At 35.4% G+C, this 14,797-nt stretch overlaps 1 long non-coding RNA gene across 1 annotated transcript in view; it reads right to left on the minus strand.

Moving 5' to 3' along the window:
• LOC127020496 (uncharacterized) overlaps positions 1 to 14,139 on the minus strand; it is a 49,432-nt gene extending 35,293 nt beyond the window's left edge. The window contains exon 1 of the long non-coding RNA XR_007767083.1: positions 13,882 to 14,139. This is a non-coding gene — a long non-coding RNA (uncharacterized LOC127020496). The remainder of the gene's footprint in view (positions 1 to 13,881) is intronic.
• Positions 14,140 to 14,797: the final 658 nt, after the last annotated feature.

The following is a 14,797-nucleotide window of genomic DNA, read 5'->3' on the forward strand; positions in this document are numbered from 1 at the left end:
ACATTCATGACTATGTAGCACTCTGATACCACAGCAATTGCAGTTGTAGAGAGAGGGTGCTTATTTTAGTTTCCTGTCAAATAAGTTTTATTAGCATGTTCTGAGCCAACATAATGCTTACATAGTAGGCACTGATAGACTAGAGCTCTATTTAGACAGCTATGGTAGCTGAATTTCTATAATAAACAATAAACTTTTTAAAATAAGTTGTGGCTTTGGAGACAAGATTGTTTCTCATGAAATTCATGTGCATCTACACTGCCTACAAGGATACAAGTACAGGAGAGAACTGTTTCTGGGTTTAATTTCACACACTCTACTGAGCTCTACGCTGCCACAGCCAACCTGCTACTTTTATGTATTTTGTTTAAGATTAAAACTAGCTTGAGTTTGTTTACACTACACCTTTGAGACCCTAATTCCTAACTACCTGTATTGCTGCAAAGAGTAATTACTTTGTGTCTCACCATGGGCACGACAGACTTGCCCGCACTGAAGAGAAAGCACAAATTCTCCATAAAGATGGCAGAATGAACACAAGATGTTTTTCTTCCCCCTATTATCTTAGGTGTTTGACTTTTCTTACATCTTGCTGTGTTTTGTTACATATTTTACTGGTTTTCAGAGGCATTCATGGGGAAACAAAGGAAAAGCAAGCTCAGTCATTAAAAATATTTCAAGCATTTTTAAAAATCAGAGCAAATTAGAGTTATCTGTTTATATAAAGTCCAGAAAGCTCCATTATGATCATGTAATGCAGACATGGCCAGTTTGTGGTTCCTAAGCCACATGCAACCTTCAAGCAGTTCAAGTGAAGCTCTAATAATGGGGCTAAATCATGCAACTAGCACATGGCTGTCCTGAGCTACTGAATAATCCAAACCTACAGTTCTTAGTTATCATCCATAAAATATACTATCCATCTCTTATCACCTGATAGAAAAAATATCTGCAAAGCTCTTTGATATCCTTGAATAAAAGTATGCATGTTCAAAGTATTTCCATAATGTTATTTCATAACATTATTGAAAATATTTACTTTATTATCTTCCATAATACTTCCCCCTTTAAAGTATTCTTTTTAAATATTTATAATACCACTTTCATTTCACTGGGTTACTTGAGGACAGGGACCACTCTTAACTTCTTGTCCTATCTCCACACACTGCCTGACTACCAAACATAGCATTTTTTACTTCTGAAATTCTCCTAGAAGAAAATGCAGTTTCTTTTCTACATCACTTAGATTTTCCCTACTTCTCAAATCTTTTCAGTGTTTACTTGGCACAAGTACCACCACATACCAGAAAGACTCACCATATATTCAGTCATCTATAAACTACCTTTGCATGCCTATATATCCTGAACACAGAAATATTTCTCTTTATCTGTTTAAAGCTACTGCGTTAACTGACATAGATATAAAACACAGATCAAAATTTGCTCAGAAAGAAAAATATCAAAATACATTTTAGAAAAAAATGGAGTTATATATCACCTGTAAAATTGGAAGAAAAAAGAAATAAGCATTTCTTTGGAATATACATCAGTATGGTAGTTAAAATATTTTAAGTCACAAGTTTAGCATTATGGGTATTTTGTAATTATTCCTTAATATGTCAACAATATACATATGGCTGTAGCTAAGAAAGAAACAACTGCAATTCTAACTGATTTGAGTTTCATTTAAAAAATCAGTATTGGAACGCTCTGTACGACCTACATCTTATCATCAGCACCAGATTTTTCCATAGGGAAACATACACATGCTTGGAAAAAGGATACTTAGCACTCTGAGATTAACTCTCTCATTCCAAACTGTTGTGATTACAATAAAGGCTTCCTGCTTTTCCCAGCAGATGTCACTGCAAGGCAGGTGCAGAGAAGGCACATATGACGAAAGAATTGTCAAGTGCAGCACAAGCCACACAGGTTCACTTGCCCATACAAAAAGGCACTTTGTGGATTTAAATTCAGTATAACTTTTTACAAGATAACTTTAGCTTACCTGCTACAACAGCTGTTAGTTCTAATTTGTAAGAAAGGATGAGATACCTGAAAATAAAACTTCTTCCCATTTCCATTTAGAATGTACATTTGATTTATCTTACTACTCTAATACACATTAGCCTCACTACTGTAATTTTATTACACTTTTTCAAAAAATAATGTCCTTTCAAGTCAAAGTCATAAAAATGAAAAAACTCATTATTCACAAATCCTTTTACAGTGCATATTAAAGACAAAATAAAAAAGTTTCTCTCAAATTTCTTCTTTTCCAATTCTTGCAAAAGTGTGTCTGTTACAACATAAAAAAGCATCACCCAAGCTATCACTATGAAGAGTAAATGAGACACAGAAGCCCTAAACAAATTTTTATACTCTCCTGGTGAGGCACCAGCACACGTCTCAAAGGGTTAACACTGCGGATCCTATGTATTCTTGGTTCAGAACACTTGAACACGTCTGGTTCCAAGCTGCTAAATCATGATATTTTGTGAAGCATTTTCACATGGATGACTTTGCTTTGTCAAACTCCATAGGCCTTAAAACATTTTTCTATTCCATGTCTATTGCATAAAGGATGTTGAGATAGGTTCACATGCATCAAGTTTTATTCGCACAGTACCTGAACTGACACCATCCATTGGCCATAAAGTTACAGACAGGAAGCAGGGGGTGGCATGACAACACAACAAAGCAGTCTCCCCTGGGGCTGGCTGGCAAGAGAGGCAATAGGAGTTCTCAAACAACCATCCTTCCTCTGGCACATTCTCTAGTGCAGCAGGAGATAGTCACTGTCACAACGATAGTTTTCACTACACCTTTCCCTACTACTATAGGCTCTTCATCAGGACCCACTTGACCTCCCTACTGGATGTTCTTGTTTATTACACTATTAGCACAGACTGAAGCACCCCTCATTAAGTGGAATGTTTGCATGTTGCCTGGCTGCTAAACTTCATCCATGTATATTATTAAATAATACTTACTGGAAAATTAAATTACTTATCTGCAACATTATTCCAGCTGACCATTAAGGCTAAGAGAAACAGTAAAGGTGCACAAACATTTTCAAACATGCAAAGGTACTGGCCCCACAAAACAACCTGAAGAAAGCATATGATGAGAGGAGAAAAGGCTTCCTTACAGGGATAAAGACAAATTATCTGATGGGAGAGCAACTTATCCAAAGAGCTGCTGAAAGTCAGAATATGGGTGAAATATTCTGTGACTTCTAAAACTTCAGAGTACTCCTGTCTTGGAGACATTTCTAGAAGTCAACTATAGTTGGCATTTTAATACTGCTTTTTAATCTCCGTTGTAAGTTATTTTTATAGAAAATGACGCTAGTAAAGATCTGTTTTAAATTAGCCTCAGATAATGCAATGCATAATACAAAGAAGCAGCAAAGTGTCTAAATTACTCTGAAATATGTTTATTTTTATTTAGCAGGTGTTTTTTTCAATCAATCATTAAGAGCTATAGGGGAATCTGAAGCTGGGAGACTATGTATCCACCCACTCTATACCAAACCAGGGATATAGTAAAAACATAGGCATATACTCTGAGGAGGTACTCTTGCAATAGGTTTATACCAGCTAGCTATTTACTCCCCCTCTCCTCTATTCAATGGCATTCTAATAGATAGATATCACATGATTAATGGAGCAGGTCCTCAGCTCCTCTTTAAAAACAAGTATATGAAAATATTTTAATCATTTAAATCTCCCTGTCTTCACTTTTTCAAGATTTCCTTCTCCTTTTGTAAATACAAAGGCAATATTTCAGATGAAAAAATTAAGCCATCAAATGGAGGACAACACATTTATAGAAATTCAAAGTAAAATTGTGACTACGAGTGACTTCACAAGCTGGAAGTATTCTACCTTTCAAATCTCAGTCTAGAACAGAGCCTTTAGCAGGGCAAATAGTTAAAAATGCATTCTTAAACTGAAAAATAATTTGATCAGCAGACATTAATTTGAGAAACAAATGCATATAGTAATTTTTACACAGGTGCTTCCACAGCAGGACTCCACAAGCTTCATGCAAATATGCCTTTAACAGTTACATTCTGTCCTGTGCAAAGTAAGCATTTTTCCTAGATTGGCTGGCAGGGCTCTGTCAAGCTCCCACTAAATTTGGTAGGATTTTTCAAATTAATGCTCTGGGAGATAACTGATCCCCTACTGAGTTGCTGCTTCTACTGTAAAAAAGTTGTTTATAAGCAATGGAAGAAAGAATTCTACAAATTTGGACCTTAACTCTGAACCTCTTGCTGGGTGTGATAAAGATAGTATAGCCAATGGCTGATTTGGAGCTACACACAAGCTATTACTCAGCCTCTTATTTTAATTAAACTTGTAGGAAGCAACTATGGCTTATCCAGCTTTGGAGTTCAATGAAGTGAATTTAGAACTTGGAAGGGGTATGGCAGAGTCTGATCCCTAGTTTTAAGTGAAAATGAAAATCATAGCAAGAATAGCACAACCTCTAACAGCTTTGAAAGAGGCTGACAAAAAGCCAAAAAAGTGGGTAAAACAAAGCATTAAGTGGGTAAAACACATACATTGCATGTCTTAAGGAAAAATCTCAGTTTCTACTGAGATATTTCATTTCATAAAAAACTGGAAAAATAAGAACAGAATCTTCAGTTTTATGAAAGCATTTGTTCAAGAACCATATCTACTTAGAACATTCAGAGTAAAAGAATTAATCTTCAGATCTATTTAATCAACAGTTACTTTCAGTCTTTTCGATCTATGGGAGAGAACCATCACTTATGTCTCATGAGTGTAAGTCCCTAGTCATGATTTACATGAACTAGCATGCTTTAAGGATTCTTTCTGGACATTTTCACTAAAAGTTACTTTGCTAACAGTGTACTCAGCCATGTGTGATTATACCAACTTGCTTCACCAGATTACCATTCTGGACTCTAAACTGCAGTTCACGTGACAGCTAAATTTAATCTGCAAGTTATTTATCTCAGAAGTTCTGATTCTGTAGAATTCCCTGAGGGGAAAAAAGTTAAACTCTCCTTTGAGATTAATTTAGATATTGTATAGTTTCTTTCTTTGAAAGGCAGAGACTGCCAAGAATTTCCTAACTAAAGAACCTGTCTTATTGAAGAGAACAGAGATGATAGCAAAGATAAGAATTTTATTAATGCATTGACAATTTTAATAGTTCTACTTTTAATGCTACACCTTTATGAAATAAAGAACTACAATTTTTAACCAATTGCATTCTAGAGAGGAATAAATTCATACTCTGCTAACCATCAAATACAACAAGTACATTTGAAGTCATAATCAGATCTGCTGTGACTGGATGCAGCTCCACCAACCTCAATAGGTTAATTATGTCACCAATGTTGCTTCAGAGACCATGGTCCACCACAATAACAAACAGCTGTTTACCATTAGGAAGATTCTATTTGACAAGTGGCTTTATTACTTTTTAATTATGCACTTTAATCTTTCACAAAATTTAATCATCATTTTCAATTACAATTGAAACTATACTTGACAGGAACCTCCTCTGGGAGAGATTCTGGAAATACAACATTTCCTTCAGGCTACTGACGTTCATGATGCTTTTCAAGTTGCAGCAGCAATTTGGGTGATGTAATAAACTATGCCTAAGCTCATGTTGTTGACTTGATAGGTTGAAACAAAAAAAAAAAATCAATCCCCCTTCTCTCCTCTGCTATTTTTGTTTTCTTTGGGGGGGCTAACCAAAGCACAAGTAGTACATATTTTCACTGCCAATGACTGCTACAATATCCATCCACGTAACATGAATTTGGAAAAGTATTCTTATGCTTCTGACCTTCTACTTCAATGGGATTATCCATTGCACAAGAAGTTCGACAGGCCTAAACCTTTGAAGAAAAAGGTATTTCTATCACAAATACTTCTAGCCTTTCCCTTTTTCAGTTCTGCTAACTCTACTCCTACTCAAATACATAGGTTGAAATTTCAAAACAACAAGGTAGGCATCTGAATCAAATCATCTTCTGTACAGGTTTAGTTAGCTAACTCCCTAAAGCACCTTTAAACCACAAGGTAAGATCTCAAAACAGATACTATCAGTAGAATGTTGCTTAGTTATTTCAATGAAAAAGATATTTAACTTAAGATCAAAGTCTAATTATGACATCTGCATCATAGCACTAAGTTGATCTTATTACAGACAGGATGAATTTGTAATTCTTCCATCAGGAAAAGTTATCAAAGAAAAAGAACACTCCTTTATTAGGAAAAAGAAATCCTGACAGCAATTTTTCAAAATAAGACAGAGCTACAATACTTAGAAAAGAACAGGGGTAGCCTTGGTAACACCTGAAAGGTGATGCAAATTCAAGGTAATTGCATACTTGATCCCTTAGTCATCAACATCAGCTCTCTTACTCTTGGAAACGTCTCTCTCCAAGTTCAGATTTACTCTCTCAAAGGCCAGAGAAACATACACACAGATTTCAGGTTGTTCACAATGCCTTAAATACTTTTTTGTAGCCAGTGATGATGTTGATTTACAAACCTAAACACCTGTTTCCAATTATTTGGTAGCTAAGAAATTCAATTCAGCTTCCACAGCACTAAAGGAACAGGGAACCAATTTTAAGCAACATACCCCAGTAGTGAGGACCTGGCAGACTTGATACTCTTCTAAAGGGTATCAGCCATTGCTAAATTACACAATTAAGAATCTGGTTACACCTACTACTGATGCAATAGCTAGAAATTTAATAACTATGTCATCTGATGTATGTTCTTAGCTATTATATGTAATGCCACTATTTTAAGTTTGAAAAGTCTATTTTATGCTATAGATATTGTTTCAAAGGAACAGTCTGAATGATCACCTTAAGGCAACATAATGTGAATAAACAAGATGCTTTAATATGTGCTGTACACTGTACTGTATACCTGCAGCTGACAGAACTAGAGCACTTCAGATGCAGAGAAGAGAATACCATTTTAAAAGAAAAAGATGTCATTTTATTCACAATACCATGGTGACATTAACTCACTGTGAAAGGTAATGAAAGGTTACACTGAACCTAGATTAGACTGGACTAGGTTTGGCTGAGGCCCATCCACTGCTACCTTTCAGTTAAGGTTACAATAAAAGACACATAAGTACCTGCCCCTACCCTAAAATCAAGGCAAGAGTAGGCTTTTCATGAAATCAAATGATTGCTATTAGACAGGGTTTGCCAGGGGTCTTGAGGGATATCACTAAGTAGTAAGATTTCCTTGTGCAGCCTCAAGAAAATCCAAAAGCTCTGTCCCTTATATACTAATTGTAGGTGCTATGAACACCATCTCTAATTGTTACTCTTTCCACATTCAGAAAAATAACTGTGTTCTTTTTAAGTAAAAAGTGCATCTAAGCAACACCCAATTCTAACCAGAAGTAACATACAAGTCTAGCTAATAGCTATATTTTGAAAAACAGAGCAGTACATCTGGACTTTTTATTCATAACAGTGTTTAAGCTGTCCCATCATCGACAAGCATCTGCCTAGCCCTCTCAGATTTCACGGGGAAATTTTAACAAAGAAAATTGCTGTAGATCTTGAAATTTTATTTCTCCTGGTACTGCCAATTCACCCTTTAAATACACTTCTATCCTTTTTCCAAACCAATACTGATACCAGGCTGCTTCTAAGCAACCAAGCTTGTATATACTAGTTGACTTTTGCTAGATGTAACGATGTTCGAAAAAATTCTGTTGTCGCATCCCCAAAGATTATAAAGGAGGAAACAGAGTACAGCAAGCAACAGATGCTTTCATCAAAACACAAGAACATTCAAGACAAATGTAGTACACAGCCTGAGAAACCAAATGTGACCAATTTTCATTAAGAGACTGACAATTTAAATCAATTTTTAGAAGTTAAATATACAGACATTACTTATCTTACCTGGTTCATCATTTTTCTGCAGTGCTCTCTTCAAGCAACACATAACAACATAACATTTCATAAAACAATGTTTTCTGATATATCAACCAAAGAGATTATATAACTCTTTGAACATGCTGCATCATGTCCCCAGAGAGGTACGTTAAACAGTAGGAAAGTTGTAAACCATGATTTTCCATTTTCAGTTTGACTTGTTTTGTAGATAATATCCCAGCCAAAGATTCAGTCCCCTGGAGCCCATACAAAGGATTTTTAAAACAAGAAAAACCATACAAAGTTTATAACTACTGAGAATGTTGGTTTATTTTTCAATAGGAGGAAATCTATTAGACAAGACAACAATGTTATGACTTCATAAGAGTATTCAAACCTAGCTTTGGACATGTCAAGATCTGATGCTGAATTTTTCAAGTGATCTCTTGTTTTGGATCAAATCAAAACTACAGAGAGAATATCCTGAGGTTTGAGTTATTTAGCTTGGTATCTTAGACTTGAAACCATTTCTGGTATTTGGACAGTAATGGATCTGTGCATCTCAGACAGTGAATACCTGGGAATCATCACTATAATGAACCACTTAATTCAACTATTGTGAGCTATATGAAGTCAGATTGATTATTTCAGCATCTGCCAATATTCATGCTTTAAAGCTTTTACAGCAAGTATATTTTGTGACAGAACAGCAATAATGCCCATGTGAAACACTAAGGAAACGTAGCCAGCACAGATTACACCAACTTCAGTAAGAAAAGCAAATAGCAAAGATTCAAATTATTGCTACTTGGTATTTGACTTTAAAGTGAAAAAGCAAATACTTCTCATCAAGGAAAGTTTCAGTATATATCCATCTACCTACACAGCTGGATGCAAGTGCTAAAAGCACAATGGAAACAAAGACATTAAAGATGGAGCAGCATGAGCAATAATTTAACATCTTTCCATTCAGGCCCAGTCTACTGAACTTCACATTACACCTAGAAATCTGGAACTATGACTTACTCATTATTTCTGTGTGAATCTTCAACCTCATCTTGTTCAAAAGAAATAGATCTCCCAAATTCCTTAGCTTCTGCTAGGCCTGACCATGGAAGTCAGCCACTGAAAATTCTTGCTATGGTTGTCTTTCATTACTGTTCATTACAGCACTTGGATGACATTACTTAACTGCCAGCATTTGAAAGTCAGTATGTTTTAAAAAGACTATTTCATTCTCTGAAATATTTTGCATTGTAATATTTTCTGAGATATGGAACTCTTCTGACAGTGTTGAAATCATTCCCACTTCCTCCGTAAGTCCCAACAGCCTCACATGAGTGAGCTCAGTAATCAAAGGTTGGTGTGGGAAGTAGAAAAGGTGACTCATTCCAGAAGCATTAAAAATTTTAAAACAGCAATAAGAGAAAATAACACAGCTTGAAAACAGGCAAAAACACAGACACAGAAGTGAAAATTCATACAAGCCTAGAATAATTAATCTAATTTTAAGGGATGATGACAAGGGAAAAAATGTTGATATTTGGGCATGACTATGTTTGAAGATCTTTGTTTCAGGAAAGAGGAATGCTAAAGGCATAAGACTCTTCCCAAAGGCAGAGGGTAAAACTATTATACTACTCAAAGACAATTGCTCCTACCAGCAGTTGGATTGATTGTCTCTTTCCAAGAGTTTCAAAAATTTCTCTTCAGCTAAGGCAAAAGAGATGTGCATAAATGGATAAAACATACACAGTTATTCTGATATATAACAACCTGATAATATCTGTAGAATCATTCATACTCCCATAAATAATACATGCATCACTGTAAGGACAGAAAAATTGCATGTTTTTGTTTAAAGAACTCCTGCTTTTCCCTTCATACTGTCTTTATACTATCCTCATGGAACTTATTCCAAGATTCCTGACCTTTCTTGGCTGTCTTGGTCCCTTTCCACTTTGACTGTTATTTGTTCCTCTTAAGGAACACAGATGACTTCTATTAATACTGTAGCGTTTTTGATGCCTGAAAGACAATTGGTATAGCAGAAAACACACAAATACATTGTACTTAGTTCAGAACACAATAGTTTAACTAACAGAATTCAATTCATACCATGCATGTGGTATATCTGTATCAAATTACTGGTACTAAGTTGAAGTCAGATTTTCCAATGTAATCAGCATTTCTTAGGTAATGCCAAGACCTCAGTTGTCTCAGAAAGTTGAAGGTGCTCATATTCCTCCCACAATTAGGCTGCTTGGTTTTTTTTGTTTTGTATTTCTTTCTAAACAGCATACTTAATTCTCTTCCTGCAGTGAACAACTGTGGTCTCATTTCCATGATAAGTATACATGGCAGCAGTGCCAGCTTAAATTCTCATTTTCAACTCTTGATAGTAGGCTACAGTGAGCTGTGAATTAATGTATCTACCTTTAATCAACTACACTTGTGACCAAGTATACTTAATAGAAAAATAAACATTTATAAAACTAAACCATAGTATTACCTCTCCTAGAAATCTTGTCCTCCTTTTACAAGAAAAAAGTGGAAAGTATATGAAGAAAGTTCTGTTTAACATTATTCAGTTTAGAACTGTTCTAACAGATGTTTTAATATGTTCTTGTATGAACCACCAAAACAAGAATGAGGGAAGTAATTTATAACTGAATTTCCAGGCAATGACAGAATAAGTATTTTTTCCAGCAGTACATTTCTGTGATACAATGATCCTTAAACCAAACAGAATCTACATTAGCATTTTCAGCCAGCATATTGTTTTATAAAAGAAACCAGCTTATCCATTTTTAATGCAAATATATTATCAGCAATAAGATTAACTGCTTACCATCCAGTAACTGAAACTGGAGACACCATATTTTTTTCACCCTATACAGAAATCACTCATGGGAAAGCTTACCTAAAGATTTCTTCTCTACAAGGCACTATTGCATCAAGCTAGTTTTCACCGAAGGAGACCCTGACAACCCGCATAAGTGAAAAACAAAGCCCTTATAAAATTTACTAAGTAATGGAATATAGCACCATTCTTCTGTTTCAGAATTTCAGACAATGCAATATATTCTTAAAAACACCTCAGACATTAGGTACTATAAATTAAACTGACCTATGGTGTTTGGATATGCAATCATCATTTTAACACTATTAAATTTGTGTTCTACCCTTGCTAAAATTTATTAGAAATTATTTGGCAACAGATAACTTTAAAGTGGAAAAAATTTTGTAGACCTTCACAGACAGTCAAATTCAAAAAGTAAAACACACTGTTATATATGTGAGCACAGAACTTGCAGAAGGCAAAAGTATAATAAAGCAGTTCAAAGAGAGAATTGGCTAATTTGTAAAGAATAGTTCCATCCAGGGTTTAATCAAAATGATGATCTAGATGCAACTTCTGATGATGCCCCTTACACAATAAACACTCCCTTCCAAGAGATGAATTATTATATTAATGCTTTGTTTCTTGTACTTCTCCTACACTTTTGTATAAAAGCATAAATAAAACACTAAAGGATTGCTATGACAATATTAACATGCTTTGTAAGGACACTGTACATTAGGGAAATCACACAAGTTTCAGTGTATCTCCACAAACGGTAATAATGACCTTTAATCACAAGTACTGTTTAGAGAGTGTTCATTTCCTTATTTTAAAAACAGAATAAAATATTCTGCATTCCATTCAATGAGACAATTAAACCAATTACTTCCAAGCAGAAACTACCACACCCTTGCTGTCCAAAGCTATTTCTCTGACAAGCCCTACAAAAATAATATATTAAGTAGTATTGGAGAGGCTACCTTTCCCAAGTATGCAATGAAAATGTGGTAACAAGACTCACTATTAATAGTACAATTTAAATAAATACATTCACCAATTAGACAAGTGTCCAAAATAAAACCCCAGATAAAAAGCTCCTTCTACATAAACCATCTATAGACCTGGTCAGACATTGCTACAAAAATACATTTACTGAATTGAAAGTATTCCATGAAAAGTACTGATTTTCACAAAACTGTTCCTGGGACAGTTTTAGAAAAAGAGAGAGGGAAACAGACACACAGACAGAACATTGGGCAATAAACATCTAGAACAGAGGAGCCCAAGATTTGTGCTTATCTTTTCTGAGCTCTAATTTTGAATTTAATGTTCTCCTGTAAGAAAGTTGATTATTTTTTAATGTGTTCCTTTTAAACTTCACAAGTTGCCACAAAATGGAGCTGTTATTCACCTACTCAGCATGCTTCAGTCAGTTCTGCTTGCTTTCCCTCACTCAAAATATTGAGCTATTAGAAGGGGAAAGGGAAGGAATAAAAAAAAAGGGGGGGAAGAAGATATACCCATTCAGGCTCTCAGGTACTGTCCAGCAAGTAGCTAAAGTCAGTCCAACAACTCACTGCTACCAAAAGGAGCAACTATGCTTTTCTCACCTCCCAGCTTTCCCCCATGCACTGACCTTGTTCTTTAGTGAGCCAATTCATCACCAGCACCACATACACAACAAAGAGAAAGTTAAGGAAAAACTCTGTCAGTTTAGCATGTTGAATCAAGTGACAAAGGAGTTAGACAAGTATTAAGGCTGACCAAAGGAAGCAGTGGAAGAACCCAGATCAGAACAGGACTGCCTCCCCTTCAGCAATGGAAAGCTGTTAAGCTCAAAACAGCTCATCTCATGAAACTGTTGCTTACTAATTAAGTACTTGTTCAGAGAGTTGAAAGAAAATAACAAAAAGATAACTTATGGTTCACATCCCTGCTTGTTATGGGACTGAAAGATGAGAAGCTTCACAGGCTATTTATGTAAAAGCAAAGAGAACAAAAAGGGGAAGATGATAAAGAATAATTATAGGGACCAACCTTTAGCAATCCAAATGAAGTTTAACTGATGTTCATAGTTGTATTAGATTATTTTTCTCATATTCTCTCTATATTGTGTCAACTATCTCCCTCTTTACAATTCTGTTTTTCTTTGCTGAACGGTTTTTAATATCATATATATTTAATAACTATTTGTGCATTGCAGGTCTTTGTATAAGTATCTTTCAACAAAAAATAGAATGACAATAATTTGTAGTAGCTTTTATATTTTCTTTAAATTTTGTTTAGTCTCATTATTAATGATCAATATTGCTACAAATAACGTGCAATTTTCTTCACATTTTCAGCCAGTTTTAAGGCAATGCTGCTCATGGTTATTCTTCAAGAGAATCATCCTCAGATAAAGAACTTCTGTTTACACTTCTACTTCCAAAGCTATCAAGATCTGATAAAAAAAATACAAGACAGACTTAAAGAATCAACTTACAATTTAGAAAAAAAATTTAAATACGTTAAGAGACAAAACAGCTGTCCCAAGGTCAGCAATTATCAGCAGCAAACATGAGACTAGCGAGAAGTCTGTGTTGCAATATATAATTATTATTAAACACCTACAGTACGAAGCACCCAGAAGGCTCAAGTATACTGTTTCCAGGGTCCTAGTCTAGAAGTACAACATATGATTCTTTGTCTCAAATTGTTTAAGTAAGACTTTGCCAGCACCACAGACACAATTTTACACCAAGCAACTCAGAGTTCACAAAAAAAAGACCAGCATATACCATTATGCATTACCATAACTTACATAATTTAGCCACCTAAGGACAGCAGAAAAATCACTTATGATCTGGCTTTCATGGTATGTACAAATACAAGAAATTCTTAAAAGCTTGAATAAAGGTATACAAACAGGACACTGCAACAATAAGTAACAAGAGATGACAGTATAGAATATCTACTCAGGAACTCTAATAATAGTTGCAGACACCCATACCAATTAACAGCTGTTTATTGAGAAACTGAACAAGCACATAAAATATAAAACCTTACAGGTAACTGAGACAGTTCACAAACAAGAAAGTCCATATTCATAAAGAATAATTCTAATGTACACATTGATACATACTATTGATGTGTCAGCAATGCCGTGAAAAGGTCTTGCCAGAGAACAGCAAGCACCAGCAGCTCCATAAGGGATAGGAAACCAGTAGCCAAACTTGATAACAAGGCTGGCAAGGCACAGCCTCACAAGTCTAAACCAAAGCCTCCAGTACCCAAGTAATGTAGGCCCAGGAATAATAGCTATAAGTCCAGGTCATCAGACAAACCTGGCAACAAAACATGTCCATAGGCAAACCAGGAAGTCAGTCCTAGACAACAAGGTCCACAGCTATACCACAGCTAGCTCTGAAGACAGACACACCCACAGCATAGCTCAAGCCATCACAGAGTCAAGGCCCAGGCCTGGGCTTAAATAGAGCTCCGGGCTCATGGGTGGAGATGTGGGTGGAGGCCTCAGGTGAGACTGGTCAGGGTAACTAAGGCCTGTCAGTGCACTCTGAGCCCTGACAGGTTTTAGGAAAAAAACCAAAGGAAACAAAAGGAAATGAAAACAAACCCACCAAAGTCTTTCTAACATAATTAATCACTGAGCTTCCCTTCCTAAAAGATTGTTTCCCATGCTAACACAACTGGATTCATTGCTAATGCATTTATCTAATTCTACTGTCTCCAAAGAAAATGGATTTCAAATTTCATAAAAATACTTCAAATAAGGACAAGAGATTGTTTTCCTTACAGCATTGAACCCAAATATAAAAACCAATTATCAGGAGCCAAAGGTATACTGACTAGTGGATTAAGCAAAGCAAGCACCTGAAAAAATGACAACCTGAGTGCAGGTGATGCTAGGTAGAGTAATACAGGTGTTTCACATAGAACTCATTCTTAATTACTTTAATTACCTTCTGATTCAGTACTTAGTCTTTGTGCTATCACTATATTACAAATATTTGCTTGCAGATCAATGTCTTTTACTGATC

Source organism: Gymnogyps californianus, chromosome 11 (genome assembly GCF_018139145.2).
Source record: "Gymnogyps californianus isolate 813 chromosome 11, ASM1813914v2, whole genome shotgun sequence".
NCBI classification, from domain to species: domain Eukaryota; kingdom Metazoa; phylum Chordata; class Aves; order Accipitriformes; family Cathartidae; genus Gymnogyps; species Gymnogyps californianus.